This window comes from Lissotriton vulgaris, chromosome 6 (genome assembly GCF_964263255.1).
Source record: "Lissotriton vulgaris chromosome 6, aLisVul1.2, whole genome shotgun sequence".
Taxonomy (NCBI): domain Eukaryota; kingdom Metazoa; phylum Chordata; class Amphibia; order Caudata; family Salamandridae; genus Lissotriton; species Lissotriton vulgaris.
In genome coordinates, this window is record NC_141694.1 from 311,440,424 (window position 1) to 311,453,284 (window position 12,861).

The following is a 12,861-nucleotide window of genomic DNA, read 5'->3' on the forward strand; positions in this document are numbered from 1 at the left end:
CTTGAAGCAAGGGTGCCTGCATTGGTGCTAGTCAGCCAAACGTGTGACAGCACTAGGACAGGGCAGGAATGTGGCATACAATTTTAAATACAGCGCACTCCTCACCTTTCATGCAGCATAGCACAGCAAGGCGGCTTACTGCATTGGGCTGCATGAAACATTATAAATATGGGCCTTAGTTTGTGAACACCCTAAAAAATCGTAAACTTACACAAAAGTGTAAGTTTACCTTTGTGAATCAGGTCCCATACGCACAATATTGAATAGCTGCTGAATACATTGAAGTGGACAAAGCAGTCCAGAGCATTGAATTCACCCTTTGAGTACCACAGGGTAGTTCTGTGTCTGGCATTACAGTATTTGACACTTTTATAGTAGGTTGAAGAGAATGCCTTTCAGACTAGCTTCAGCATGAATTGCATTTCAGATATTAATAGACACTGTTTTAAAAGAGGTAGCAGGAGAAGCACATTGTCAAATTTTGGTTACCATGGCAACAGAAGAGGAATGACAGGCATTTAAGGCAAGTGCTGACAATTCTAAAGGAAAGTAGACACGTGCCAACTAAAAGATCATAGTGTTACATTTACCTCCATCACACTAGAATAAACTGGGAGTAATGACAAAAAATGTTCCAAAAGGCATAGATTACCTCAGGAAACTCCTGGGCTGAATGGTGTTCTATACAAGGATTATTAAACATTTTGTGACAGCACTAGCACAAAGACAGAGTATTGAAGCGATACAAAGCCTGAGTAGGATCAGAAATGTTAAGGGAGTTTTTACATTTTGAGACTGAACACAATAAAAGTGCGAGATATGAATGCAATTAATATAGAATGAAATGTGATTTATTTCTTTGTATAATAGTTTACAGGGATTAATGATGTCATTGTGAATGTGATAGAGCAGCAACATTTGTTCAATAGATTAATAAAGACACTATTGCAGACAATACCATGAGATAGGACAGTGATTATCTGATTTTTTTTACAGCTAAAAGGTACTGGTAAACAGAAGCATGAATGTGTGAATTATGTTTGTGGTAACATTGTTAGTAGTGCATATCCAGTTTTTTTTTTACTACTGCAGGCCCCATCACAATTAGTTCTCGGTGATATTATGGCTTACTCTTCAGGGGTACCAAAAGTACATGCTTACAAGTGTTATTGTGTGTTCTATAACCAGGCGGTATTAACTGACCCAGTAACACAGTATTACTACCACTTGCTTTTCCAGTCCCAAATCCCACCTTTCAGCGCCTGGATACCCTCACTGGTGATTAGCCACGCTCTACCAATTCACATAACATAACACCTGTTCACAGCAGTTGAAACTTGATAGTGGAAGAGTGCTTAGAATCCAGGAAAACATTCAGTAAATAGCCCAGTAATAACAGAACTTGTTCTATTTCCTACCATGGGCCTCTACCTCATGCATGCCAATTGAATGGTTGGTAATGCCACCATGCCATTCAACTCAATACTTGATAATGGGAGAACAAATAGCAAGAAATGATGGGCCTAAAGGCTTGCATAAATGGAACTGTTACCAAGGAAACAAAAGGGTTGCCTGCGGATGTCATGGGGAAATGAATAAGCTAATTAAGACAAACGGCCAAGTAAAGTGGTATTTAGAGTTATACAGTTGAAACGTTGTTGAGGAAAATAAGGTGAAATTGTACACTAGCACTGAACAATGGTAGAGATTAGAGCAAATCTCTAAAGTAGATGGTGTGGGATTATAAATCTAAATGAAAGCTTTAATTAAATATACAGTAGTCTGTAGGACCCCCTTTGTTTCATTGCTGCCAACCGTTTCATGGCATGAGAGGCGCCATGAAACTGCTGGTGGTAAGTAAACTTGTAATATGCTTGTCGATGCCACAGTCGCACCACCAAGCAATTGCGCCCTCAAGACCACAGGACCTCCGCCAGGGATCGCGAATCCCTGGCAGTTGCAGCAGTTCTCTGGAGGTCCAACCACCATACTCATAATAGTGTGGTTGGACTACTGGCACGGCACCCTGACCGCCACTGCACCCCCACCGCGGGTTTAGCGGTCCCATGGACCACCAGACTCATAATTAGGCCCTAAATCCTTGCACTTTCTACACCCAATATTTTCGTGAAAGTGACTGATTCCTGTTTTGTTAATATGTTTTGTGACAAAATTTGATCAAGAATCCCATGTAAAACAGGAAAGCAACATGCAACTTGTTGCATCTCTACTGCCCTCTCTTCCATATCTCAAAAACCTCCCAAAGGCGGCCAGTTACTTCCTTCAAGACCAAATAAAATCCTCACCCAACTCCAATCTGTTACTTAATCCTTACTATTACTGGAATTCCCATTCTGAGGATGGATTCCCAGTACAATGGGATGTAATGTTATGCCTTTACTTTCAAAAGAGATGTGTAACGTTTGTAGGGGAGCAAGACCTGCATCATTTTTTTCATTGGACTATCAAACCATGTACTCGGCCACTTCAGTGCTAGGACAGACAGTTTATGAAAGGTGACAATGATCAGCAAATAATGTAGAAAATCTAATGTTTCCATGCATTATGCCATACTGAGTTTCATTCATGCTGCAAATGTTAAGTTTGAAGTATTTTCATAGCTGGAGTTAGCAATTTAGGGGAATATGTACAAGGGGATTGCGCCACAAGAACATCCCGTTTTTTAACGTTCCACGTTGCTTGGCTTCATGATGCTTTTGTAAATATGTTACCCTTTCACGCAGGAATCTGCTTGAAGGGACATGCAATGGGTATTGCTGTGGACATTCCACTACAGCACCCGTTGCTTTTTGACGCTGACCCAGATATACAAGGATCTGTAAAGCTGAGGCAGCGACAAAAACTAACGCCATGCAAACTCAGGCATTAGATTGGCGCAACAAGGAGAAATACTTTAATTTCTCCCGTTTTTTGCTTTTCCTATATGTGCTGCATTCAGCAGCACACATAGAACTAGCCATTATTGATTGTTTATGTGCAGGAAGGGACTCCTTCCTGGACATAAACAATCATCCCTGCAATGCAGGCACCCTTGCACTATGGTTCAATGCTGCCTGTGTTGGTGCTAATACAGAGCATCCCAGCATTTTGAAAATGGCGAGGCACTGCAAAATTTGCTGCAGCGCTGCGCTATTTACTTATTACTATTTACTATTTCCCCCTTAGTTTTTCTTCATTCATGTAAAACTTTTTAAAAACAAGTAGCCTGCCACAAAATATTCCATGTTAATTTTTTTCACACCAGCGTCACATAGGACACCTTTTAAGCAAAAATATTTTTCATTTTCAGAGAAGTACACAAACAGCTGATGTCAGATTAGCAGACCTCCACCACTTCAGAGGGCAAATGCTAGATGACCAAATAACAAAAATACAAATACAAAGGGTCAAAATATATCAGAAGGATCGATTTCCTCATACATGTTTCATGTGGCTGGGGACATATGTTTTTTTGATGTATTTTTTCTATTGGTTTATTCTGACCACTCACGCGCAACATTTTAATTGAATGCACAGAAAGATATTTGATTTGTAAAACTGAGCACATAGTTTTTGCTTCTTCGCCTTACGTCAGCCAACACTAATCAATTGTCTAATTTTAGGCCCCTTTTTACTTCATTTACTGTTGCCTTTTCCCGCGAAAGAGCTAGAGAGAAATTAATAAGTGAAAATGCATATGGCAGCCTACAATTTACTGGATAAAACATACGCTTTTTTTTGTTTTTTGTTCTATGTGTTTATATATTTTGTAACATGTTTTCATTTTAGATGGAGTTCAGGACAGAGGAGGAACATGGCCGCAGTAGGCTAAACTGCCGCGGTACTCCGCTCTAAGCTATTGCGGGGCGTTTGATTCTTTTGGCAGAAATGAGGACTCTCAAGATTTCTTTGTTACTCTGTAGCGTAAGGGTGAGATACTAACAGGTTACAGTTTAAAATCGCATTAAAAGAAAAGCGGAAAACCTTTGGAAAACCAACGGTCGTCGGAGCTCTCTCGCTAAGCTCCGAAGCAGCTCAGTCATCACAGCAGACACGGACGCCAGCGGGATCGTGGAAGTGGTGTCGAGCCGCCCTGGAGCTCCGTCGGGGGAGGCGGCTGCGGTCCCTTCGCAGAGATCTTTGTCCTGTAAGTGTGACTACGGAGGGGGGCGAAACCACACGGAAAGAGACTGCAGCATCAGCGGCGACTGTTTCGGTATTTACAACGGCGGTAGCACAAGGAAGAGAATCGTGTCCATCGGAGTCAGCAGCAGCAAAGAAGGTGAAGGGGGGGCAAGGAGGGGGGAAGGCAGCTGATAGTAAATGTGACAAGGCACTTGAGGAGATATTTGAAGAGGGGTTAGACCCGGGCACGAATAGTAGTTTGGTTAAAAACTTACGTTCTACTACCGTTGGAAGCCAGTATTTAAACCAAGACAAGCTCTCCACGAACTTACATTCATCTATCACTACTAAGGGTCGTAGAGGGAATAAAGGTAGCAAGTATCAGAACCCTTCTGAAAAAAGGGGAAGAAAGGCTAATTGGACTAATTGGAAAAAAGGGGGAGCGTGTGGGCCCCCGGTCCGGTAAAATAGGCTGGAGTCTGGGTAAGAAGCCCAAGATACTAATGCAGTGAGATCTGAATAGTAGCAGTGCCAGTAAAACGTCATTAAAAACCTCATCCTACCTCTCCCCTGAGGCGAAGCCCAAACGTGCGAAAAAAGCTATGAAAGCAAAAACAATTCTAGATTCGGGCTCTAAAATAACGCCTTCATTGAGATCTTATTTTAAGGTCATCCCTCACGTTTTGAATCTGGCGCAGAGCAATCCCTCGGTAGTCTGCACATCTCCGGTTATAACCCCGAATATAGCCATATCAGGAAGTCAGGCCTCTTTAGAGTGTAGTTCACTAAGTATGGAGGTGGAGGCCCATAACGAGGATCAACCTTGCGAGAAGGGCTGTGTATCTACTGATTTTATTTTGACAGATGATAATTCAGCTATCCTGTCTACAGATACATTAGCAGAGCAGGGTCTTGAGAATGACAATAGTCTTAGTGATTCTCTAGCTCTTCACGAGACTGTCGCAACTCCTACGGTATCAACTGGTTTTGCGGAAACAGAAGTCTGTAGCTTTCCTGGTGAGCATATAAGTCAGGAGGCTGATACAAGCCCTGAGCCAGAAGAGACAGAAGAGACAGGGCATCAACTACTTGAATGTCTTCCAAATGTAAATCAAAACATACACCTACAACCCACTTATAATCCCCCTCCTAGCTCGGACATCCCTCTTGGACTACCTACTTTTGTCACAAATATACCCCCAGATCTCTCAATCTCCTCAATAACATCTATGTTTTCTAATTTATCGGCTGACATTAAACGGGGGTTCGAGGAATCATCAAAAATTCAGAGAGAGATCAGTTCCTACTGTGAGTCGCTAGACACCAAAATAGACGGGCTTTTTGGAAGAACTGAGGTGTTGGAAGAAACAACAGCTGCAATGTCTTTTGAATTGGAAAGTGCTAAGGAGGATATAGTTAAACTCAAAAGAGAGGACATCGCATTAGCTGATAGAATGGAGGTCCTGGAAAATAATGCGTGGCGCTGTAATATTCGCATTTTAAATGTACCCGAAGGAAGTGAAGGTTCTGACATTAAGTCCTATATCATCCAACTCCTTAAAGGCTCTCTCAATGTAACCCATACAGAGGAGGAACTGAATACAGACATCCAACGGGTTCACAGGGACCCCTTCAGGCGAAATCTTCAGCGGACGAAGCCCCGGAAGATACTTGTTAACTTTCATACTTTCGTATTGAAGGATCATATCCTCAACTTAGCCCTCAAACAAAAATCCCTATCTGGAGGTGACTTCACTTTTCAAATATCTCTCAAGGGCAACCTTGGATAGACAGTGGGAACTGGGCAGGAGAATGGAGGCCTTTAAGAATCTGGGTGCGTCAGTCCAGTTGAGTTTTCCTGCTGCTTTGAAGATTATGTTTAATAATAAAATGTATAACATCCGCACAGTTCAGGCAGCAGATGATCTATTGATGAGTATTGGTACTCCCAAAAGTTGAGGCCGGGCCAGGTTAGGATTGGGCTGGAGATTGGGGTATGTCCACTCTTTCTGCGTGTGGGCTTGAGTATTGAGTCTATATATTATTACTCTATCTTGATTTGAAGAAGAAAGGGGGAAAATTTGAAAAAAAAAAGAGGGAAGAAAACCCCCCTGAGTTTCGGAGTAGCCATAATAAGTTAAACATTAGGCAGATTTAGCTAGTCCTAAAACACTATAACTAATAGAGCTTCGTGGGGCTTAAAATGGGTTAGGGGTACCAAACCAGACGTGTTCCAGTGGACAAACAAGGGTTCCTCAAGGGAGGGTGGGCTGGGTTCACATGGGTGAGGGTTAGGGTAAAAAAGTATAAAATGTTTCTCATCTCTGAATTGGTTGTTGACAATATTATTCTTAAAAAATGGACGGAATACATATATCAGATATATACCAAGGGCTATAGGCTAGCAAGATCTCGCCTCACTAGATACATCAGCCATGAGTACTATTAAGATACTCTCCTGGAATGTTAATGGCCTGCACACCAAACCCAGATCTAACACGATATTACAATATATACGTGATTTTGATGCGCAGGTCATTATACTCCAGGAGACACATCTGGTTGAGTCTGAAGTGCTCGACTTGGTAAATAAAAACAGTTGGATAGATCTAGCTGTTACCACTTCTCAAGCAGTTAATACCAGAGGGGTTACCATTCTTTTCAAAAAAACAATTACTACTAGACTCATAGAGCAGAAAGTAGATCCCACAGGTAGGTGGGCTATTGCGACTGTTGTGATAGGTGGCTCACGCCTTACGATAGTGGGGTATTATGGGCCTAATAGGGATGACCCCTCTGCCTTGGTATCATTATTCTCTGAGCTTTTGCACTTTCCAGAACCTGTCATAATAGCAGGAGATTTTAATATTGTACTCGACCCCTCATTAGACAAGACTACCTCTAGTCGACAACATACCTTGTCTAAATCCAGAGATTTTTTACTCAAAGCCATGTCTCAATACGGTATTATAGACATTTGGAGGGTGAGGTCAGGACAGAAAACTAGTTTTTCTTTTCGAAATTATAAATATCATCATAGATCCAGGATCGATTTCTTTCAAGTAAGTTTAGCTTTACTTAATTTAACAAAGAATGTTATCTACCTACCATCCCATTTGTCGGATCATTCGGCGGTTCTTTTAGATCTTGAAGTACTGATTCAACCTCCAATCAGGTCATGGTCTATTGATAAGTCTTTCCTTACATCTCCACAAGACTTGGAGTACATTAGAGCAGAAACGCAAGAATTTTTTCTAGTTAACATCGGTTCTGCGAGTTCAAGTTCTGTATGGGACGCTTTTAAATGTTCCTTGCGAGGGGTTATTAAGAACAAAATTACGTTCCGAAGGAGGCAGTACACCCAAGAAGTTGCATCTATTGAGGCTCACCTATTACTAGCCCAGACTGAACTAGATACTTTCAGCAATGCTTCTGATTCTGCTACATTGGCTAAACAGGAGGAGGTACTGAAAATTAAAGGGCAACTAGCTTCAGTACTTAATCAACGTATACTTCAAAGGTGGGAAGCAAGTAAACTGTCCCATTTTGAATTTGGAGAAGGGGCAGGTAAACTACTTGCTTGGAAATCTAGAACCGATCGGACCCGCAATAATATAGGGTCTATAAAAACTAGTTCAGGTACTGTAACTTCGGACTTAGAAAAAAGATCTGCCTTTAAAGATTTCTTTCAGACCATATACCAGGAGGATAATAACATCTCCTCTGAAAATATAAAGACGTGGCTGAGTAACATATCACTGCCATCACTTTCCCCAGAACAAATGGCCTTTTTAGATCAGGCAATAACGGAAGAAGAGGTAGTGACTGCAATACATAACTGCAAAAGCGGTAAGGCGGCGGGCCAGATGGCTTGCCCGCTGAGATATATAAACACCTTCCGGGAGATATCACTCCTTTTCTAACCGTATTATTTAATCAAATTCTGCTGGAGGGGGATTTACCGCCCCATATCTTGGAATAAAGCGTCGATTACACTCATTTTGAAACCAGGCAAGGTTTCTTCCGACTGCGGCTCTTATTGCCCTATTTCAATAATTAACACTGACTACAAGATCTTCACGTCACTCTTGGCTAAGAGGTTGGGTCAGGTTGCTCCCTCAGTCCTACATTCCAACCAAAAGGGCTTTCTCAAAGGTCTCCAGCTCTTTGAGCTGACATACGACTTGATAGGAGCAATCGATATAGCAACTAGCTCCTCATTACCCTTGGCCATTCTCACGTTGGACGCCACCAAGGCCTTCGACAGGGTTAACTGGTTGTATCTGTCGGAGGCCTTGGAAAAATTTGGCGTGGGTAGGGCCTTCCGCAGAGCGGAGGAACTCCTATACCATAATCCATCTGCTTCGGTCTTGGTTAATGGCGGTTTGTCGGAACCATTCACTATTACAAGGGGTACAAGACAGGGTTGCCCTCTATCGCCCCTGCTTTTTGATCTCTATATTGAGCCGTTTGCTCAAAAAATTTGGGAGGAAAATAACATCATACCTTTTCAATATAGAGACTGGGAAAAAAAGGTGTCCCTGTATGCTGATGATATTATGATTATGACTTCAGATATCAGCACTACATTTCCGACAGCTATAAAGTTAGCATTGGAATTTGGTAACATCTCTGGGTATGAAGTAAACGCCACCAAGACCGAGGTTATGGTGTGGAATAGTGTAACAACTGGGCTTCCTGTGCAACTTTGTGGTAACATGAGATATCTAGGCATAAGAATCGTTAAGGACATAAACCTGATCGCTTCTACAAACTTTACCCTAGTTGCTAAAGAGTGTAGGAAATTAATGGGCTCTTGGGGTCATCTCCCATTGACACTTCTGGGTCGCTCAAATCTAGTCAAAATGTCCATTTTACCCAAGTTGACTTTCATTTTTAACAGTATACCACTATATTTTGAAACATCACTAATAGCGAAGATGCAGAGTGATATCTCTTTATTTGTTTGGAAGAACAAATGTGTAAGAATAGCCTGGAAGAAATTAAGGCGTCGCAGGGAGAAGGGTGGTTTGGCAGGCCCGGACCTCCAGATTTACGCCTGGGCATTTCAGATGTCACATGCCCGAATGTTGCTAAAAACTCTATCAGATCAAGACATCGGGTTGATGTTTACAATATTATTACAGTGTGAAGGGATAGGGCAGATGGGGTTTCTTTTCAAGTTTGGAGACCCAAAATTTTTCAAGAAGTTCAAACTGAAGGTGTGTTGGGCCTAGCAAAAACTTAGTATAATCTTAGAGTAACTATTAAAATAGGATACTACTCAAATAGATCTCCTATATGGGATCTCCCTGTTCCTCCTGGTTGGGTTAATGATGTATTGATAAATCCATTAATAGATGCCGGAATCTCAACTTTGGGTGACCTGTTTGTGGAAGGGGACATGCTTTCCTGGGAACATTTAACAAGCAAGGTGGGCCCCAATCTCTCCAGATTGAAGTTTTTACAAATTTGAAGTTGGGCGCAAGCACAATCATCTGGGGCTCCTCGTCATCCCCAAATGCCCATAGGAGAAAGTAGTCAATTGGAATCTTCTCTACTTGATAAAACACCGGGACCCAAAGAGGTTTCCTTTTTATACAACTTAATCTTGGAGGAGATAGACGGGGAATTCCATCTTCCAGACCAACTTTGGGGCTCCCTGTTGCCTTCTGTCAATCTGCATGAACTATGGTTAGCCTCCTGCAACGTTCTTTGGGATTTAGTCAAACCAGCTTGGCTTCGCCAAAACCATCTATATACTCTTCACAGGGCTTACTACTCCCCCCAGAGATTGTCTAAATTTTCAACAGGGGAGCCTGTGGCGTGTGCCCGGTGCGGCTTAGTGGAGGCCTCGGATGCACACATGTTTTATGACTGTCCACATTTAACATCTTATTGGCAATCAATAGGCAATAAACTAACATCTTCAACAGGCTCCACTGTGGTTATAGATCTCCGGTTAGTAATATTTGTAGTAGCAGACCAGAAGCGTAGCTCAACTAATAACCTTTTGTTCTACTCTATGCTGGTGGCCCGACGAGAAATCCGCAAGCGATGGAAAGAGGCTTCTCCTCCGACGTTACATGACTGGTGTTCCTCCATGTTACAAATATCAAAGATAGATCTTTCCAGGGCTGGAAAACCAGATAAAAGGGCTTTTTGGTAGATACTCGATTGGTCTCAAACCTTTCCCCCCCCCCACCCCCCCCAGTTCCAATGATTACGAACCCATGATACACTTTTTCTGCTATAACATCTTCGTCCCTTTCCTAGGCGAATTGGTGATAAAAGCAATGGTGGTAACTGGCTAATGGTAAATATCTGTCTAAAACGATACAGGGTGCAAAGGTTGAATAGGAGAACGACATAGCTGAAGGGTTTTGGTGGATTCGTATATCGAATATACCCCTATCAGTCTTTGACTGAGACAGCATGGCAGACTCACAATAAGCCACTTTTCCCTGCCCATTGGTTTGACAGATTAGTACCATGGTGGAGATGAGGGACAAAAACAAACAAACAAACAAACAAAAACATGTTTTCATTTTAGAATACTCTTTATGTATATATTTTGTAGTTGATATTGGGGTAATCAATAGTTATGAAATGTATATGTTAATTTATAGGTAACAATATTTGTGTTTCCAATATTCTTGTTATAGATATATGTAAAAATCAATAGGCCCGGTTCACAGAACTAACTTAAGACAAAATCCTAAACTTACTACTTTTGGTATTCACAGAATGTACTTTCTACTTTTGGTATTCACTAAATAACTTTACGACTACCAATTTTACATCCGCACTCAGGACGGAGATTCTGGCCCGGAGACAAAGCTTCCGGCTTGAAGGCGGAGTTTCCAGCCCAGAGGTGGAGATTTCGGCCATAGCTAAATCTCCACCACCGGCCGGAGTCCCCACCTCCAAGCCAGAAGCACCGCCTCCGGTCTGGAATCTCCGACCCGTGTGCGGACGTAAAGTTAGTAGTCGTAAATCCATTCTGTGAATACAAAAAGTAGTAAGTGCATTCTGTGAATATCAAAAGTAGTAAGTGCATTCTGTGAATACCAAAAGTAGTAAATGCATTCTGTGAATACCAAAAGTAGTAAGTTTTGGATTTTGTCTTAAGTTAATTCTGTAAATCAGGCCCTATATATAGGTTAATGATATTTGTGTGCTCAATATTAGTGATTTTTATACTTATTTGCCTCTCGGAAATCAGATGTTAGGGAAATGGCCCAGCCTCCTCCAGGCTCCGACGGGTGTGGATGGGCCCGCCCTTGGCCCGGGCTTGGCACGCACTGCTATAAATGCAGGATGACTTCGCCTCTCCCCAAACAGCTGTAGCTTGTTTGGGGCCTTTGGTGCACCCTGGGACCGGGAGTCTCACCACAGTTTAGTGCGCAAAGCAGCAGGATGAACAGCCCCAACGATGTCAGCGTACCTACTCACAATCCTTTTTCCCCAATCACTTCACAGGGCCCCGGGTCCAAGAGCAGCAGGCCCAGCCGTGTGGCAAAGTTCCCTCCTCTACTGCACCCGGTAGTTACTGCTGTCGGGAGAAGGGGGGGCCAACCTTACCGACCAGGATCACTCCATTGTCTTCCCCTCAATGTTGGCAGGTGTTCACAAGGGCACATACCTTCTTTCGCCCACAAGTACTCCAGTGCTCCACCTCCGCAGATCACCGCTGACTCAAGGCCCAGACTTTCCAGGCCCCAGTGCGTTAATCCTCGGGCCTCAGGGGATGCCAAGGCCAACTTGAGCTCAGCCCCAATCCCCCGCAGAGGCTACAGCACTCCCGGTGGACGGGTGTAGCCTCTGCCCACACGCTTCACAAGGTCGGGTCCAAAGCAGCGTGGAAGTCGCCCGTGGCCCAAGTTCGGCAGCAAAGCAAATGGAAAGTGAACCTCCTTTGTGGCACTTTATTTAATTACAGCTAATCACTTGGTGTAAAGTGGAATTGTCTTTGATCCGCATGTAGAGAGGTAATCCGTGTGGCAGATCATTTATAATTCTAACTACAGTCCTGGAATATTTAGCAGAAAGTAAAAAAAACAATATTTTAAAATATGATTATTTCATAATTCCTGCCAGAGCTGTCCTCGGGGCACCAGTGAGGACATAAAGCTAGATATAGGTGGCCTAGGAGGCCCCCATATCCAGTGAATGAAGGGGTGACATTGAGGCCACCCCTTTTCCACACTGTACCATGTAGTTATGTATACAGAGTCAATATTGTTCTTTTCAATATTTCGTTTCCGATATTTGTAGTTCTCAGTATTTGTTGAATCAATATTATGGACCTGATTTAGATCTTGGCGGGCGGGTTTCTCAGTACGCAACAGTGACAGATATCCTGTTCGCCAAAAAATATATCCTATGGCATTTATATTACGGCCAACAGGATATATGTCAACGCGTGATGGAGTAACCCAGCCACCAAGATCTAAATAAGGCTGCATATCACTGATCTATAGTCAAACGGTTAGGATGTCCTCTTTTTGTAAAAAAAAATTGCCTTGTGGAGTACACTAGGGCCAAATGTGGTGCCCTACTTTATTCAACATGTATATTTCACCCCTAGCAAGATTATTCAGTATTCCAGATTGTCCCCTATGTCATATTCAGATGATACCCAAATTTTTGTTTCAGTGGTTGATGAGGCTGAGGCAGCTGCTAACTTCCATGATTGTATGGTGGTAGTAACTCAGTGGATGTGCACTGATGCAC